This window comes from Tachysurus fulvidraco, chromosome 2, assembly GCF_022655615.1.
Source record: "Tachysurus fulvidraco isolate hzauxx_2018 chromosome 2, HZAU_PFXX_2.0, whole genome shotgun sequence".
Taxonomy (NCBI): Eukaryota; Metazoa; Chordata; class Actinopteri; order Siluriformes; family Bagridae; genus Tachysurus; species Tachysurus fulvidraco.
The window spans coordinates 6,954,550-6,974,623 of record NC_062519.1 but is presented as its reverse complement, the minus strand read 5'-3'; the positions used below and the strand labels follow the sequence as shown (position 1 = coordinate 6,974,623).

The 20,074-nt window shown below is 38.1% G+C and overlaps 1 protein-coding gene across 6 annotated transcripts in view; it reads left to right on the top strand.

Annotated features, from left to right (window-relative positions):
• dock3 (dedicator of cytokinesis 3) overlaps positions 1-20,074 on the top strand; it is a 204,521-nt gene that overhangs the window by 75,184 nt on the left and 109,263 nt on the right. The gene's annotated exons all lie outside the window — the stretch shown is intronic.

Below are 20,074 nucleotides of genomic sequence, written 5' to 3'. Positions count from 1 at the left end.
AGCTGGATTAGCAAATTATTCTGTTATGTCTGCTATTCTGTTGTGGGCCTGAATTAAGAAGATATGTAAAACAAATGGTAGAAATGAATACAACCTTAACAGGCTTTATGAATAAATGAATACAGAAGTCTCACTGAAGTCTACCGGTCTATTACATTGCCAGTTGTTTGACTTTATTAGAAGCTACTTATGCTCAGAGGGCATATTTAGTGTTTTGTTTTATTTTTTTTTTTATTGCATACATAATTCATAGTTGGACTCTTATTGGGTAAAGACTAGTTATGTTCCCTTCCTCATAAGCCTGTAAAACCTTTCTAAAGTTTGGAAAGAAAACTTCAGCAGTGGGTGGAATGGGCTAGGTTGGAGATTGTCACAGCTGGTGTGCTTGAACCCTCATCTACAGTGAATGATTGCTGCCACTATGAGTTAAAAAAAAAGATGCAAGATTCAGTTTCTGGAAGCGGTGCAGGGTCAGGTTTAGAGTGGGGTAGCAAGAGAGGGTATGGGGTGGCCCCCATGTATCTTTATTATTTCAAATTGTAAAATTTACTATAATATAATTACATTGGATTTGTTTTATAGTTGCTTTTTATTTTTTAAAAGTATGAAAAACATAAATAGTAATAATTTAAATCACCACGTTTGAGGTGTTCTTCATAATGGCAGGGTAGGGGTTATTATAGGACTGGAGGCTGGTGTGGTTTCACCCCTACTTTGAAGGAAATTGTGAAGCCTGTAGCACTTACAGTAACATCGTTGAAGGGTATGGCCATTTACATGGAACTACTACTGTTACATCCTCTTTATTACCATATAGCCTCTATCCAGGGGGGAAAATAGATAAGAACCTCCAATATTCAGAAACCATCCATAAACATTTCAGATGTTCCTCTGACAAAGCATGAATTGGCTTTAACACCTCATTAAACAGAGCTAAGCGCAAGCGTTTCAAACATACAGATAAATTATTGGAGGTGAGAACCTTGTTATATTACTCGGCTTTAAAGTCAACCTTCCATTGAAGCTAAGTGTGTTAAAATGATTGCTTTTTTTCGTAATTATAGCACTGTGCATACAATGGAAAAAAGGCTTGCACTGTGACAGCGAGCTTTATGTGGGCCTCCTCTAGATTATCGTGCATTAGTGAAAGAGATGACAATGACGATGGCCTTAAGACTCTCTTTCTTGTTCTTGAGTTTTTCACTAAATTCTTTTGCTCTCTTTTCTGTCCATGTGTGATGAAAGGAGCGTCAGTTTAGCTGAAAATAAATGTGAACAAAAAACAACACTCTTTTTTCATACTCCTAAACAAGATATCACACAGAACCTTGGACGTAAGTCACTTGGCACGTGCTGGTAATAGACAATAACATGGAAGAGATACACTGCGATCTTGTTTTGAGCTTTATTCACAGCTGCCTCCAGTACACACAGTACTGATTACACACACATTTCTTTTTATTACTAGTGTTCTATTATTTAGAATCTTTCTTTCTCTATGTCAATGTTTTATAGTGCCTGAAATTTCTAGTAATGGAAGCATTTGCTTATTATACCTGGTAATGAAGGTATGTCCTCTGTGCCTGTCAGCAAGAGTGAAGGAGGCGTGTCCTCTGTGCCTGTCAGCAAGAGTGAAGGAGGCGTGTCCTCTGTGCCTGTCAGCAAGAGTGAAGGAGGCGTGTCCTCTGTGCCTGTCAGCAAGAGTGAAGGAGGCGTGTCCCCTGTGCCTGTCAGCAAGAGTGAAGGAGGTGTGTCCTCTGTGATGTCAGTAAAAGTGAAGGAGCTGTGTCCTCTGTGCCTGTCAGTAAGAGTAAAAAAGGTGTGTCCTTTGTGATGTCAGTAGGAGTGAAAAAGGTGTGTCCTCTGTTTCTGTCAGTAAGAGTGAAGGAGGCGTGTCCTCTGTGATGTCAGTAGGACTGAAGGAGGTGAGTCCTCTGTGCCTGTCAGAATGAGTAAAGGAGGTGTGTCATCTGTGATGTCAGTAGGAGTGAAGGAGGTGTGTCCTCGGTTTCTGTCAGTAAGAGTAAAGAAGGTGTGTCCTCTGTGATGTCAGTAGGACTGAAGGAGGTGAGTCCTCTGTGCCTGTCAATAAGAGTAAAGGAAGTGTGTTATCTGTGATGTCAGTAGGACTGAAGGAGGTGAGTCCTCTGTGCCTGTCAGTAAGACTGAAGTAGGTGTGTCCTCTGTGCCTGTCAGTAAGAGTAAAGAGGTGTGTCATATGTGATGTCAGTAGGACTGAAGGAGGTGTGTCCTCTGTGCCTGTCAATAAGAGTAAAGGAGGTGTGTCCTCTGTTTCTGTCAGTAATAGTGAAGGAGGTGTGTCCTCTGTTTCTGTCAGTAAGAGTGAAGGAGGTGTGTCCTCTGTTTCTGTCAGTAAGAGTAAAGGAGATGTGTCCTTTGTGATTTCAGTAGGACTGAAGGAGGTGAGTCCTCTGTCCCAGTCAGTAAGAGTGAAGGAGGTGTGTCCTCTGTTTCTGTCAGTAATAGTGAAGGAGGTGTGTCCTCTGTTTCTGTCAGTAAGAGTGAAGGAGGTGTGTCCTCTGTTTCTGTCAGTAAGAGTAAAGGAGGTGTGTCCTCTGTGATGTCAGTAGGACTGAAGGAGGTGAGTCCTCTGTGCCTGTCAGTAAGAGTGAAGGAGGCGTGTCCTCTGTGATGTCAGTAAGAGTGAAGGAGGTGTGTCCTCTGTGATGTCAGTAGGAGTGAAGGAGGTGTGTCCTCTGTGATGTCAGTAGGAGTGAAGAAGGTGTGTCCTCTGTGATGTCAGTAAGAGTGAAGGAGGTGTGTCCTCTGTGATGTCAGTAAGAGTGAAGGAGGTGTGTCCTCTGTGATGTCAGTAGGAGTGAAGGAGGTGTGTCCTCTGTGATGTCAGTAGGAGTGAAGGAGGTGTGTCCTCTGTGATGTCAGTAGGAGTGAAGGAGGTGAGTCCTCTGTGCCTGTCAGTAAGAGTGAAGGAGGCGTGTCCTCTGTGATGTCAGTAAGAGTGAAGGAGGTGTGTCCTCTGTGATGTCAGTAGGAGTGAAGGAGGTGTGTCCTCTGTGATGTCAGTAGGAGTGAAGGAGGTGTGTCCTCTGTGATGTCAGTAAGAGTGAAGGAGGTGTGTCCTCTGTGATGTCAGTAAGAGTGAAGGAGGTGTGTCCTCTGTGATGTCAGTAGGAGTGAAGGAGGTGTGTCCTCTGTGATGTCAGTAGGAGTGAAGGAGGTGTGTCCTCTGTGATGTCAGTAGGAGTGAAGGAGGTGTGTCCTCTGTGATGTCAGTAGGAGTGAAGGAGGTGTGTCCTCTGTGATGTCAGTAAGAGTGAAGGAGGTGTGTCCTCTGTGCCTGTCAGTAAGAGTGAAGGAGGTGTGTCCTCTGTGATGTCAGTAAGAGTGAAGGAGGTGTGTCCTCTGTGATATCAGTAGGAGTGAAGGAGGTGTGTCCTCTGTGATGTCAGTAGGAGTGAAGGAGGTGTGTCCTCTGTGATGTCAGTAAGAGTGAAGGAGGTGTGTCCTCTGTGATATCAGTAGGAGTAAAGGTTGTCCTCTGTGATGTCAGTAAGAGTGAAGGAGGTGTGTCCTCTGTGATGTCAGTAAGAGTGAAGGAGGTGTGTCCTCTGTGCCTGTCAGTAAGAGTGAAGGAGGTGTGTCCTCTGTGATGTCAGTAAGAGTGAAGGAGGTGTGTCCTCTGTGATATCAGTAGGAGTGAAGGAGGTGTGTCCTCTGTGATGTCAGTAGGAGTGAAGGAGGTGTGTCCTCTGTGATGTCAGTAAGAGTGAAGGAGGTCTGTCCTCTGTGATATCAGTAGGAGTGAAGGAGGTGTGTCCTCTGTGCCTGTCAGTAAGAGTGAAGGAGGTGTGTCCTCTGTGATGTCAGTAAGAGTGAAGGAGGTGTGTCCTCTGTGATATCAGTAGGAGTAAAGGTTGTCCTCTGTGATGTCAGTAAGAGTGAAGGAGGTGTGTCCTCTGTGATGTCAGTAAGAGTGAAGGAGGTGTGTCCTCTGTGCCTGTCAGTAAGAGTGAAGGAGGTGTGTCCTCTGTGATGTCAGTAGGAGTGAAGGAGGTGTGTCCTCTGTGATGTCAGTAGGAGTGAAGGAGGTGTGTCCTCTGTGATGTCAGTAGGAGTGAAGGTTGTCCTCTATAATATCAGTAGGAGTGAAGGTTGTCCTCTGTGATGTCAGTGTGCCTGTGGTATTGAACAAAAAATATATACAATGTTTTAGTATTTTTAATTAATACCAAGCAGTTGAAAAACATTATATGGTGTTGAATAGCACTGCTCTGTAATCACATTGCAACAGCTCAAAACAGTACAGATTCACTTGGTGTTATAAATATTACTGATCATCTAACAGAATGTATTTGTAATAAGTTCTGGTTCATGTGATTCAGTGATTTGTGTAACTTTTTCACAAGGCCTTGTGATTTTTTTCCATATTTGTTATCAATGTCAGCCTTTTTAAATGCTTCATCAACCCAATGTGTATTAACATGGCTGAGAAAAATCCGTCTCATCAACGACTCCAGAGATCAAACACAGCTGAGACAATGACTCGGTTTTAGGACGGATGTGATTCCTTATTTGCCACCTTATGTTCTCTGTTTCTACAGAATAAGTGAGGGCTTATAATAAGCTTCCTCCGGACAGACGAGCTTGTACTGGCCGAAAAAAGAAATTAAGTAAGATCTAAATTGGAGGCTCTGTGAAATAAGGATAGCTAATTTAAGATGAATTGGGTTACATAACATGTTACAGAACATTAGCTTGATTTTCAGCTACAGCTGTGCTAAATACACCAGGAGGAGAAGCAGTCCATCAATACCATTATGACACCCTGCACAATTACAGCACCTTTTGAAGATTCTTCTTTGGCTGCATAATTTCCTGTCTAACCTTGCCAAAAAAAAGCACCGTTTACAGTGTAGCCAGTTAATTAACAAGCAGCTCTTTATAAACGTGACATTGCATACAATGTCGCCACTTTTGCCTTTAAAATGAAGTTAATTGAGCAGACAGTTCAAACAGAGCCTATACCCCTGGGTCTGGGGTTTCAAAAGGTACAATGGAATTTTTTTTGGATGCTACTGTAAGGAATAATATATGATGGGCCATGTCGTTAAAGGAAAATAATCCACAATATATTTGATGGATTGCCGTGGAGCCATCAGACCTTAAAACAATCTTTGCCTATGATTTTGCAACAAAAACCTACTATGAGTGCATCTTGGAAAAATACAAAGAATTACTTATAAAGAATGTCAGTATCAGTAATGAATATTTTTTTTTTCGTTATTTTATCAAATTTTTTTGTAATAGCAATAAGCTATGACAGACCACATGGTTATAAGAAAATAAGTCCAAGTGTATTATTTGTATACAACCGCATGAAGTATGTTATTTTACAATCTATAATTTTATAATCTAATAAGTTGAAAAATGTTTTGATCGTTTAATTTGCTAATGAGTTTTTCACTTTATAGTCAGATTTAATTTTAAGGAATGCCTAAAAGACAAAGTTCTTGATACATCTCACATAGTCAGACCTTCAGACTGACAGCAGAAGGTCTAGGCTCCGTACTGTAGCAGCTTTTATTGGTCATTAACCGCCAAAGAGGATTTCAACCAACAGATAATAGAATTCAACCAATCTTCAACAAAGCTTTGAAAATTCTGAAGTTCAGCCAATGGTTGGACTAGTTCCTGATAAATTCCTGTCTAAAGTTTCTGTCTGTCTGTGTCTCCATTTCTATCTTCCTTCCTTCCTTCCTTCCTTCCTTCCTTCCTTCCTTCCTTCCTTCCTTCCTTCCTTTATTTATTTATTTATTTATTTATTTATTTATTTATTTATTTATTTATTTATTTATTTACATAAAAAGCCCACCAGAATGTCATTTTTGCCAGAGGGGCACTGGAGGCTCCACTACCCTTAAGCTGTCACTGTAGGGCCCTTAAGCAAGGCCCTTAACCTTGTCTCTGCTGCAGGGGTGATGTATCATGACCCTGTGCTTTGACCCCAGCTTTCTCTCAAGCTGGAATATGCACAGAAAAGAATTTCACGGTGCTATAATATATATATATGACAATGGATTGCACTTATTCTACCATGAAAGACATAAATGTTATGAAATTCCTTTTCTGTGACTTTCCCATGCTGGAACAATTTGTAAAGCACATTCACTGTTACAAAGTGCTAACAAAGAAAAACTTTTGATAACAGAAAACATAAACGATTATTGGCATTTTAATAAATGTTGTATTTTTACAGTTCTAGATTATGTGGAGTGGCTGCCATAGAAGTTCACACAACTGTCATGTGAAAAAATAGTAAGAAAATATGGCTACAGCTTAAATGAATGGCACATTGTGCTTTTTCATACATCTTAAACTAACATTTGAGTTTCATTTAGATTAAGTTCACCAGTAAAGTGCCTGTGAGCTTTTACTATAGTAATAATAATGTATTTTCACAGTGCATTAACATAAACCTGTCATTTGACTTGCATCCAAAACCACATTCTTATACCACGGTATAATTTGACTTAATGGCTCAGTTAAATGTAGGATTAAATTGAACAAAACTCAGCGTGACTTCAACAAAAGAACGAACTGTTTGCCTCTGTTCTTAATCTGTTAAACAAAATCTTTGACTTTTAATGGTGTGAGAAATTGAACTAATTATTCGGAGTAATGTTGGGAAATTTGTTATAGATTTATCATAATATTTTTAATTATTCAATAGATCTTCAGTAACATAAAAAGATTAGATCTGACGTTACTAATAATAACTGCCCTGTGTATGTTATTGATAAGCAGTTGGATTGTCTTAATGTAATAATACTGTAGCTTTTCGCAACATTTAATTCTGTTAGCAGATACCAGATTGTTGCCCATCTGTGCCCATGTTTCCTGTTTGGAGCAGCTGTGTCTGCTCGTTGTGGGGTTGAGCAAGACTGACAAGTTTCTGTCTATATATGTGTATATAGTGTACGTACAGTATTTACACGACAATGTTCATGAAGAGGTCTCGGATATGGACTGCCATGATACAGGACAGAGTCTGGTCCGTTGTCAGTGCTTTAGGCTGAGCAGAATGTGAAGGGTGGATATTTGTCAGTTTGGTGTGCTTTCATTGACATCCGTTATATAAGTCCATCGAAGTCCATTTACCATATTGAACCATTCATACTGAACCAAATATTCTCTGTAAATATTCTCTGATTTACTAATTTATGAATTGATTGACTGGTTGATTGACTACCTGACTGATTGGCTCATGTTTTATTGATTGGTTGATTAGTTGGTTAGTTGGTTGGTTGGTTCATTGGTTGATTGATTGATTGATTGATTGATTGATTGATTGATTGATTGATCATTCTACCAACCAACTAACCAGTTGGTTGGCTGGTTGCCTCATTGTTTGTTTGATGGATGAATTGATTGATTAGTTGGTTGGTTGGTTAATTGGTTACCTTACCAGACAAGCAGCTGCTCCATTCTCCTATTGTCTTCCGATGTTTTGTTCATTTGCAATTAATAAAATGACTAAAAGTCACTGTCACAATACTCTCTGCATTTTACAAAGATAAGAGGACATGTGGACACAAAGTACACATCAAATGTAACCCTAGACTACAAAGTGGACTTTGCTGTGGCGAAGCAAAGTGACAGACAAGCAGAGTGAAACGTCAGTTTTGCTTATACGAGACAACTTTTATTTTAGTTTAACTATATATACATATATTACAACTATTATATTATATTAATAGAACAGTGCCTATGTAGTCCATATACCGTATGTAGGTAAATTATACTCCTGCTGTGAGAAGATTGATTTACATTGTTGAAAACGTGTTTTATTCCTTAAATATCTCCATACCCATTTCACCCAGTATGAGTAAACAAATATCACTTATTTCAGCAGGAGATATTGAAATAAAGAAAAAAGTTAGATAGTAACGGTCATCAAAGTACACTAAAGTGCATAAATAAGTTTGCTCTCTTTCCCTAAAGCCCAATTAGAACTTATTTTCAATGGTGGCAACACTAGAATCTATAATAACCATGTAATGAGCTGAAAAGGAGATGGCAGCTTCAGTCATGCACAGCTGATGAGAGTAGAAGTGAAAAGATGTCACTGGAGCTTACGTCCATATGACTGGCCTGCAGACAGAAAGCGAGAGAGAAGGAGAATTAGGAGTGGGAGACACAACTCATCATCTATATATATCATACAGAACATGATCTGATGATCTAATAAGCATCCTAGGAGCTAGTATGAAGCTTTGGATGAACTATTTGCCTGCTCTGAGCCATCATGTGCATGTATTTTTTCTGCTCTGAGCCATCATGTGCATGTAACTGTATAATGAAGTCAGAGTTCTGTGCAAAACATTCACTCAGACATGAACGACTAGTAGTAAATGACATTAAAGGGTAAGCACCTTTATCTGTAATCATCTGTGCTTGAGGCAGGATATTTTCCCACTCGGTTTTGTCCTTATCCAGTTATTATATGTCATTCAGTGACATGTTTGGTGTTATGTGTCTGTCTGGTAAAGCATAGGAGCCTTGAGGAAGCGCCGTGGCTTGTACTTTTGACTCACTTCTCCAAGACATCCGATGCTTTATGACGTCTATTAATGGAAGCCACTAACGCATACATTATTTATGGTCCTTTTTTTCCTCAGCTCGTATTTCATGTGTAAATCGTGATGCAAACCAACAAGATATTCTATTGTATTTCATATTTCATATCTTCATTTTTCAGCATGGCAGGGCACTTACTAGTTTAACCTCAGGATCAGTATATCAGTTATAAGTTCCGTTGACTTGTGTCCTCTGGAGCACTCATTTGTATGGAAACACAAACCTTTCAGATTATTACAGAGAATGTTCAGGTCCGACAGGTCTTGTGCTGATACATTTAAAATATTGGCGAGCAACAAAAATAGGCAGAATCACAAAGGTAGCTATTGGTTTCAAAATGGGCCACAGGCAGAGCAAGGCTAATTATAAAACTCACCTTTACCTGCTGTTATCATATAGATCAACTAAACTATGTCATATTTTTCTTATTAGACAATTAGTTACAAACAACAAGCCTAAAAATAAAGCCAGTAATTCTTACCTCTTAATACACATTCCGCATTCTGGAGCCACATTAGCATATTGCTAATATCGCTGACAAATAAATCAAAACACATTACCTGTGTTCAAGTCATGATACATAGACCTCCTTCTGTCATGTTTAACATTGATATGTATAAAATAGTTTACTTTAATGTAGTTAGAACAACAATCTCGATGTGTGACCAAAACTGTGATCTACATAATGCTATTTTAGAAGCTTGTCATAATTAGCTACAGCCTCATCTTAAAATAAGACAATTGGCAAGACCAATTTAATTGTAAAGTCTGAGGACATTTAGGTTTGAGATAAAAACAAACAAACAAACAAACAAACAAACAAATAAATAAATAATATGAGAAGAGAGTTTAGAATTTCAGCTTGTGTCCTGTACATTAATTGTTTAAATAATTAAATAACTCAAAACATCTACTCTTGGTTTTATCCTTCAGATCCACCTGTGAAAACATTGCATTGAGAAGCCAGTATGAAGATCAGACAGCTGTCTATGGATGAATAGCGAGCCATTTTGTAGAACAGAGAATGTAGAAGCCTTTATTTTATTACATATACATAACAGCACACTGAAATTCTTTCTTTGCATAACTTTGGAAGTCCAGAGTACAGGGTCAGACATGAAAAAGCGCCCCTGAAGCAGAGAGTGTTGAGGGTCTTGCTCAAGGGCCCAGTAGTGGCAGCTTGACAATGCTGTGCTTAAACCCTGTTCAACATCCCAGAGCCTTAACCGCTTGAGCCAACACTGCCCTTAATAGACAAGAAAAAAAGAATATCAATCAGAGGCGTTGCATAAATATCGAGAATAACCTGTACAGAAATTTGGAATGTTTTGAAAGTGTCACGATGAGTCACAGAGGCGATTGAGGATCCAAATGCAGTTTACGATTTAATAACAAAAACAAGAAACAAAGAACAGATATGCAAAACAACAGATAAGCAGGCAAAACAGGATAGAACACTGAGCGGAACAGGGAACAGGAACAGACAACATAATACACCAAACAGAACAGCACACACTAACAACGACTCACAACAGGGAAATGAACAAACAGAGTGGATATAGGGAACAAGAACCGATCACAAAACACCTGGGGAAGAGAATGTGTGCAGTTAATGGCCATGAGCGGGGTCAACAATTAACATCGGGGAATGACAGCAGACAGAAACAAGGGAAAACACAGACAGACTCGTTACAGAAAGTCTGTTCTGTTTGTCTAAAAATCGGTTTGTTTGTTAAAGGTACTATGTATTATAGTGTGTTTTTTTTAAACACATAAAGATGTAAATACCAGGAAATAAATGCTGAAATCTTAAACTCTCATCTCTAATCCATTCCTTAATCCCAAATGTCTTTAGAGTATAGCACAAACAAATGAAATTCCGTTTCAGTAGTTTCCGAGAGGACTTTACTTGGCATTTATTAATGCTGGACTCTTCCTCTTATTTTCCATTTTAGACAGTACTTTTTTTACTCTTTCATTAGTAGGAATTTGCATTTCTTAAGTTCATAGGTTGACAAGCTCTGCGTGGCTATTTTTTTTATTCATAATTGCCCTCTGGATAAGAAGGATCAGTAAGCTGGAGGCTGACTTGTGCTCTACTAGAATTTTTTAAATACATTTACCTCTAGTTAGCTTACAAAACATTACTACATCATGTTAGCACATGAGCTTTATTCCCTGAGCTAGCTAACATATTTATAAGTGACGTGACATACGGCTAAGTACGGTGAACCATACTCAGAATTCGTTCTCTGCATTTGACCCATCCAAAGTGCACACACACAGCAGTGAACACACACACACACACACACCGTGAACACACACCCGGAGCAGTGGGCAGCCATTTATGCTGTGGCGCCCGGGGAGCAGTTGGGGGGTTCGGTGCCTTGCTCAAGGGCACCTCAGTTGTGGCCGGCCCGAGACTCGAACCCACAACCTTAGGATTATGAGTCAGACTCTCTAACCATTAGGCCACGACTATGAATTTCCCAGATAGCTGTCCTAATATAATTAAAGATTTATTTTTGATCTCTGGGTGATTCATTCTTATAATCAATTTAAAAGAGGATCTGATGTGTAACTAATGTTTTTAGTAAGTCAGCTTCATGGATTGTGACTACAGTTGCATGAAGTGTGTAATTAGCTTAACCGGAGATTGTCAGGTTGTTGCGTGCACCACTGAGGTTCACACGAATTGATCAGCACACACACACAAACACACACACACACACACACACACACACACACACACACACACACACACACACACACACACACACACACACACACACACACACACACACACACACTTTTTTCCACCTCTGCCTGTCTTCATCATTTTTTTTACAGTAGGTGTTTGGCCGTTAAAAATTGGCTCTAGGCACTTTCATCAATATGACCCTTCCCAAGGTGAGAGGTCAGCTGTCAACATTTTTTTTCACAGCCTGCTAACAAAGGTTCATTTTTTGATCAGAAAATGCACTGACAGTGATGATCTAGTTAGCTGCAGAAAAACACCCACAAGTTACAGAAGGTCCCAAAAGTTCACATCTAACTTAAAAAATTTCCATGTGCTGAGTTGCCTGGTCATTTGCAAATAGGCTTATTTTGTAACAGTATGTTTTATATTTAATTTTAGGATGACACATGATGTAGGTGTTAATGCACAATTTGTGCATGAGGTCTTTCATTATTGTGCTAATAATAATAATAATCATAATAATAATAATCATCATAATAATAATAACTTTTTAATATTACTATATTTATCTGAACATGCAAATATGTGTAGAAAAGTTAGGTTTATAAAGTCAATAAAAGATATAAAAATAATCAATAAAAGCCATAAAATAAACAAACAAACAAAGAAACTATAAAGATTAAAATTCTATTTAAAAACTGTATTGTTCTGTATATGTACCAACATTATTAGAATATTAGTTAGTAAAAGTAATCTGTTATACTACTATTACTTCTAATTATTATTATTAATATTATTATTATTATTATTATTATTATTATCAATATTATTATCACTATTATTATTAAAAAATATTTTTCTTCCTTCCTTCTTTCTTTCTTTCTTTCTTTCTTTCTTTCTTTCTTTCTTTCTTTCTTTCTTTCTTTCTTTCTTTTTACATAATATTATACTTTCAGTTGAAATAGATCTTTCTTTTCAAGCCACACAACCAAAAAACTCTTCTTAATACCTTAGAATATAAAATTCTTGATCAAGATCTCCATGCTTACTGTAAAGAAATCATTGAATATGTGCACAGTTTATTTTGACAAGGAACAAATTGCAGTTGACAGATATTAGAAAGCCAGCACAATGTCTCTTTTAACTGGTATTGCCTTTCTTGTCTTTGACAATGGATTGTAAATGTTTGTGCATATCACTGTCTGTTCCTTGTTACCTCACAGCTCCGGTCCAAAACTTAAGAAGAAAGCACTCTGACTGATCTGCCACAATTTAGTGAAACTTAACTCAATTTAATTTAGGTTGATTCCCAGGAAACATTATGTTAGTGATAAAATGAAGGCAGAAGACACAACAGTACAGTATGTTACCAAGTAGTAATACTGTGGCCTCCAGAATTATTGGCATCCTTCATTAAAAAATTAATGAATGAATTCAAAAATGTCACCAATTTTTGACAGTTCTAGCAAATAAAAATAATTTTGAAATTATATATATTTTTTAAATCAAGTGTTTTTTCTCTCAGAATACACTGTAGGCACATGTAAAGAAATCTTGTAAAGCCAAGGGACGTGACTTTATTGGTGCCTTGCTTCAAGGGCACCTCAGTCGTGGTATTGCCGGCCCGAGACTCGAACCCACAACCTTAGGGTTAGGAGTCAAACTCTCTAACTCTCTAACCATGACTTCCCCTAAAAATATTTTACATAAGGTATCCATAAAGATCAGTAAATAACAGGAAAGTAAATAATGTAAGTAAATATATATTTTTTTACTTTCTATACTATTAAACAACAGTACTGTTTTTCTAGAAAATGTACATATTGATGGAAAAGTCAGTTTGCAAATTCTTAAGTACGTTGCTACTGACTCACGAATGGAAAAGTTATAAAATAAAAATAAAATATGTTTAAAAACATTTGCACAGTACTGTATGTGCACCTGATTGATATTTTTCGAAATCTGATTTTTTTCTGTTTGATTTCAGTCAACAGGAACTTTTGCAAGCCAAATAACTTTTTACAACCAAAGCAACATATGGCTGTTTATGAGCTAGGCAGATTAGGTAATGCAGAAAAAATACAGATTTTTAGTATAAGTTGTTCCAAGTAAGTTTGAGTCCAATTAAATCCATAAGGAAAAGTTTTAAGTAATAGTTTGTCAGGAACTAGGTATACAGTATACAGTAGTGGATTGCTCCACGTCACAGTAAGCAGGATGGAGAAGAAACGAAGATGAAGCCCTTCTTGAGATCTTTCTAATTTGTGTAAAAACTGTGTAGCAAGAACATGTGTAACATTGTCTGCTTTGCTTGTACTGGCAAATGCATCCCAACACCACCCTGTCGCAATTTATTGTGTGTCGTAAGGCTCAACATTTCCCCCAGCTGTATCTTTGTACATGGATGACATAAAAATAGAAAAAGGACCTTTAGATGACTTATACCTCTATTCCATGTGATGAGCAGAAAATCGTACCATTGCTAACTGGAATCAATGCTATTGCATCTGGATTTCGGCAGAAACTCTCGAAGGGGTCGAATGTCTGCACACAAGCCACTTAGTGTATATTTTTTACACCAACAGGACACAATTGCATCAGTTTGCAATGACACATTCCATCCAGATATTTTTCACAGGGTGATCATACGTATAGACCGTCTATGATTCGCTCAATCATTACAGTATGGATCTTCAGATGCTAAAAATATTGATAACTGCTATTATAATACAGCATTGCTGAACTGTCAAATCTGATTAGTCAAAAAAGTATTAATTGTAAATAACTGTACAGCTATGACGAGGCAAATCACAGGTTAATGTGCTGGTTCTAGTATATAATCATTTCTACACCAAATGCTAATACACAGGGATTTGTAAGGTGGATGTTTCACATGATATAAAATTCTGATTACTGTTATCTATCAAAACAGCTGCAATCATTCATACGAGTCCTTTTTTTTTAAGCAGAATCTCAGTCTCAGCACTTTAAGTATTATGGCTGTAACTCTAAGGTTGTTTTTTTTTTTTTAGCTTTCAGTCTTCGCGACAGAAGCTATTGCTCTTTCCATAGTAACATGACAAGCTACACTTTTGTTTGTTTGATTTCTTAACCTCAAAAGAGAAAGAGACAGAAACGTTTTCATAGTGTTGGCAGGGCTGCAAAAAGGCACAGCTCTTAGCACATCTTCAATCATGTGCCTAGGTTAATGTCTGGATTGAAGTTTGCACTATGAATTTTCTCTAACATCCCACAAACATACAGTTAGGTGGATTGGCCCATTCGTGTGAATGTGTGTGAGTCTGAGAAAGTCTGGCATCCCATGCTGGGTGAATTCTCTTGTTTTGCACCTACTGTACATCACACCATCCTGTTTCCCATAGCAACATGCTCAATAGTTTTTACACATTAGCTTACCTGTGCACCTTAAACCTCGGACAGTCCTTAACTGGAGGATAGAGCTTCGCTCTAAGAGCTTCTGCCAGTATCAGTGTAGTTATGAAGCGCGTGGGCTCATCTCATACAGTGTTGTTTCTAATGCTCCAGGCCATTATCATGACCTCGACTCCATATGTCAAATCTTGTCTTGTTTAGACCAACAGATACTCCAAACAACACCACTGAATTTTATTCTTTAACATGTAAGCAGATTTTAGAGCAGATCAGGTGCCTTAAATTCACTGTCAGAGTTTTAAATGTAACAAGCATTTATCAAGGACATGAAATACCTTTTAAATTGCATTCACACTGGAAAAACAGCTGTATTGCAAAGTGGGAATCAGTGGGACTAAATTAAAATTGTGATGCAATACTGACACCGGATAAAGCCTGAACATATTGCTCAGTGCTAGAAGGATGGATGGATGGACAGATAAAAAAAATCCCAGAAATGTCATTTTTTAAATTAATGATCATTTAAAACCGTATAGCTGATATGATATGATATGATGATATCTTTAACAACGAGTCGAATGAAAAACCCGATACTGAAAGGAAGTAAAAGCTAAAGCTGAAAATCAATTCACCGTGTATATAGTTACACACATTCTGCAACCACTTCCTCCCCTTTCCTTCCCTCCAGTCGTACTCCCTCCTCCTCACTCCACTCTTCATCGCTTTACCACATCGCTTAAGCAGAATTCTCTAAGCATCCACAGTGGGGAGCCCCTGGTAAAAAAGAAGAGAGTAGTGTTTCCTACTGTTCCAAATCAAAAGCATCCAGTCATCTCACTCAGCCAAACTGGAACGAGCCTGACGTGGCACAACATGTCCTCTAACTCGGCATATTGTCCATTTCCCCAGGCACAATGTCGTTCCATGACAAGTGAGTTCGTCTTTAGTGCTTCGGAGAGAATTGTTAAGCTCAATGACGACGTTTCAGTCAAGCTGCCTGCTTTATGTACAACATCAATATCCTGCTATTTTCCACTGGAGTGGCTCTACTTCCACTGCAGTGCGTCATTACACAACTTATAAATGCTTTCAGACAGATAGCCAGAGTGACAGATGCATACATAAGCAGATAGATGGATGGAAGGACATATAGTCAGATAGACAGATAAAGAAATAGATGGCCAGACAGGCAGACATTAAAAGACAAAAAGACAGATATATAGACTATAACTAATGGTGGACAGAAATACAGAGACAAACATGTAGATATGGAGAAGGGTTGAAAAACAAAATGTGAGACAAAAATAGTTCAGGAAGTTATGCAGAGCAAGGGGACATAAATAGATATGGGGACAAATAAACAGACAGTTAAGGACAAAGATAGACAGGTGACTACATGTTGATAGCTAAAAAAACAAACCGAAGGACAAATAAGAGGACAGATCGACGGATAGATAGACATGAAGATAGACAGACATGCAGACAGACAGACAGGTGGCCACAAATCAGTTGACAAACTGATGGACCGATAAGGAGACAGACAGTCTTTTTCCCACTGTATTTTTAACCCTTCCTGGTAGGTTCTCATAATAAATATTTTGAGCTCTCTCTCTCTCTCTCTCTCCCTCTCTCTCTTTTTCACTCTCACAAACACAAAACTAATTCCTATTCTTTCATTCCATATAAAATAACTTAAGTATCTACTGTATAAGTTATGAACCCAAGTATCTTGTGTCGTGTTGGTATGTGAATGCATTATGCATGATTCTGACTAAGTACATGTTACTAGAAATACTGTCTGTAGCTTAGAGTTTTGTTTGGATCCGTGAGGCATCGGAATATTCTCCTGCATCACTCTGCAGTGCTTGGAAAGGTTGCTAAGCAACTAGTTGCTCTGTAGTCAGTGGTAAAATATGTCTGTCCAGCACTGTCAGCCAAAAGGAGATGCCCAGCGATGACTTGTTAGACTGCAACATAGCCGGGAGAAACATTGTGTGTGTGTGTGTGTGTGTGTGTGTGTGTGTGTGTGTGTGTGTGTGTGAGAGAGAGAGAGAGAGAGAGAGAGAGAGAGAGAGAGAGAGAGAGAGAGAGAGAGAGACTTCTATATTTATGAAATTTATGAATCCAAGGCTTTGACAGTAACACACTGCATGCTCAAATAGAACTAAACAGAAATTGGCAGAAATGTTTACGCTGATATTCGAAGACAGTTCTTAGTTCTAATCCTAGTTTAGAGATTTTTAATATTATTTTGAACAAAAAAAGTGGGTTTACTTTTAACCTACTAGTGTCAACGCGATGCGCCTAATAATTTAATAAAAATATTGAGGAAAAGAGAAATTACTGACACTAAAATTTAGAGCCTTAAACAGATTCAAATATAAATAGTGACTTTCTGGATCTTCCCTAATATATAGTATATGAATTGTGTAGAAGGATCATGCAGGGGTCATGCAGAGGTCATCAACCACAGCCTGGATGCAGAGCCAGCAATATATTGTTTGTTGGCCAAATCTAGCACCTTTAGTTTTGCATGGCTTTTGTAGCAAATCCCTTGTTGCCACTTAATTAATCAATCCCATGTATTTACCATGTCGCTGATGACAGCTCATTGAACCAGAGACTAGCTGCAAGGCTAGAGGTCATTATTTATGCTCTCTGGGCTGACTAGCTTGGGTCCATGGTGCTAGTCAACAGTGGTTACGTGAAGCATGATTACTATCCACCTGTTTTATTCATAGCAAAAATTCAGCACTAATGGTGAAACATTGAAGACCATCATGTCCGTTGCTTATCCAAAACTTTGTAAGGAATTTTATGTAAGTGGAGCTTTTTTAAACCTTGAAATTTTATCTGGTCTATAGATTAGGTTGAAGCATGTAGGAGTATTCCTTTACTGACCGTCATCAATACTGTCTACATCTCACAGATTATTTTTTATACTTTTTTATAATTATTGCTTGTTTTGATTTTTTTTTCACCAAGAAATTAACGTGAAAGATTTCCTAAAGAGTCATAATAAGTATGCTCATGTATTGCTACCAGACATAAATGTGAGGGTTCAGTGACTATAGCCGCTGGCGTAGATACGATGTGCTAAAAGCAGGTTCTGCCTTGGCTCCAGAGAGACCAAAAGAACAGGATGGATGAATCACCACCTCTGACACGTTTGCCTGAAATACTACAGCCAGTTGCATCACAACACTGTGTTCATGAGGTTTATACATTCGAATCTGCACCAGTGACCAGAGCTGTCAGATTTTCACTCGTAATCAAATTTACAAATTTACAGTGTTGATTAGCCAAGCCAGGTTTTATACAAGGCTTATAATTTTTTTTACTGTTGCGTAATCCCCATGTTTAAATTGCTGATCTCAAACAAATGTGGGTTCTAGAGCTTGCTAGAGTCTACAGAAACTGACAAATGGACATAACATAGTTTTAAAGCAGTATTAGTAGTAACACACACACAAACACACACAATGCAAAGTTTTTCCTCAAATAACTGGATTTCTAACTGGATTTTCACAGATGCCACTTTTCTGACATAAATGCTTCTACAAAGTTTTTATGAATTCATTTTTTTAGATCCAGCTTGATGATGTCAGACATTTGTAGAGGTTGTGGATGCAATTGCAGATTTTTACTTTTTGTAAAGTGCAAAACAAACAAAAAAAACTGAAAAAAGAGCCCTAAATATGGATACACAGCAAAAACAGACTAAAAACACAATGAGTGAGGCTGTGGCACACACACCAAACATAACAACCACAACAATAGCTTGACAATAAAACACAATACCCAGACCCCGAGGAAGTGGTAGCTCAGTAGTTAAGATGTTGGCCAACTGATCGGAAGTTTAAATCCCAGGAACACCAAACTACCACTGCTAGGCCCATAAGCAAAGCCCTTATACCACTAAAATGCTTAGTTGTATAGAGATAAAGGTAAATCGATCTGGATAAGGGCATCCAGACAGACAGATAAATGAGGCCCTCACTGTTTTTAACAATTGTAGAATTATGGCCTATATACTCTCCTTACTTGTTAGCATTAGTTGTTAGAAAGATTAATGCTAACACTAAGAACAGATATATTACCTTACCTTTACCTCACCCTTACCTTATAAACCAAATAAATGTTCCTTAGATTCTTTCTTAGCTTTAGATTTTTTTTTCTGTCTGTCTGTCTCGCATTGACCCTGCTAGGTCCCCACACCCTCATGTAACTTCATATATAAATAAAACCACCAAGACCAAAGAGTTAGCCCCAACCTCCATATTAGCTGTGAGCCATGCCAATGACTGTCTCTTGTTATTGATCTTCACTTGACTTTCTTAATGAAGGGTCATGCTCCCATTTCGCTTTACTGACATCTATTGACTTTCATTGATCCGGCCCTCGTAATATGTTCAGTAGTGCATTCTCTTTAGAGGCTTGTGAGTGTGTGTATGGGCTGCCTGGTATAAAGCAGTAATACACTCGGATATTCTAAGGTGGCTATTGGGAACTAGTTACCAAGATCACAGATTACCAGCTGTGTTTAGTGGTAATATCTGGCTTAAATAATGTTCACATTTACCACTTGCTCAACTGTAGACAGTTAATAAAAACATTGAGATTCCACACAGAAGCTACAAGGTTAAATTTCTAAACATAGATTATAGCCTCTGATATAAAAGTGTAAAATTGTAAGCATGTAATTTTACATTGCACTGGTGTTCCATTCAGGATGTATTCCTTCTTCACACTTTTCCCCAGGAGTAGCTCTGGATCTGCCCTAAACCTGCCTAGAATAAAGCACTTCCTGAAGATGAATAAATAAAGGAAGATTTTGCTAATTTCTAGAAGAAATCCAAAACCCAATTCTACCATAGAGCTTGCGACTCTCAACAAGACTCTCAATTCCACAACTCTATACTTTATGTACTCTATGTTTGATGGAAGACGTGGCAAATGGTTAAAGCTCTGGGTTACTGATCAGAAAGGCAGGGGTCAAGCCCCAGCATCGCCAAACACCTAAGCTAGGTTATGTGAAGAAGCAAATTTGCTGGTGCTGCAATATATGTGTGACAGATAAAGGCTTCTTCTTATATGTGCCACGTTTTTGGAAGTCTCATTCTTCCAAAAAAAGATGCTTTTGGTTTGGGTTCAGAATCAGCAGCATTTTAAAATTTTTATTAGAAAGTGTCATCAGATCATTAAAAGTCTTCTTATTTATAGATCTCTCATTTAACTGCCCTCAATGGATGGTCCATTAAGGTTGGTTTCATTCCAGTGAGGTTATTTTGGTGAGTTTGTGCTATGGTCAGCTATGTCTTCTTCATTATGAGTTAGTTTTGTCTGGCTGTTCTAGTTTTA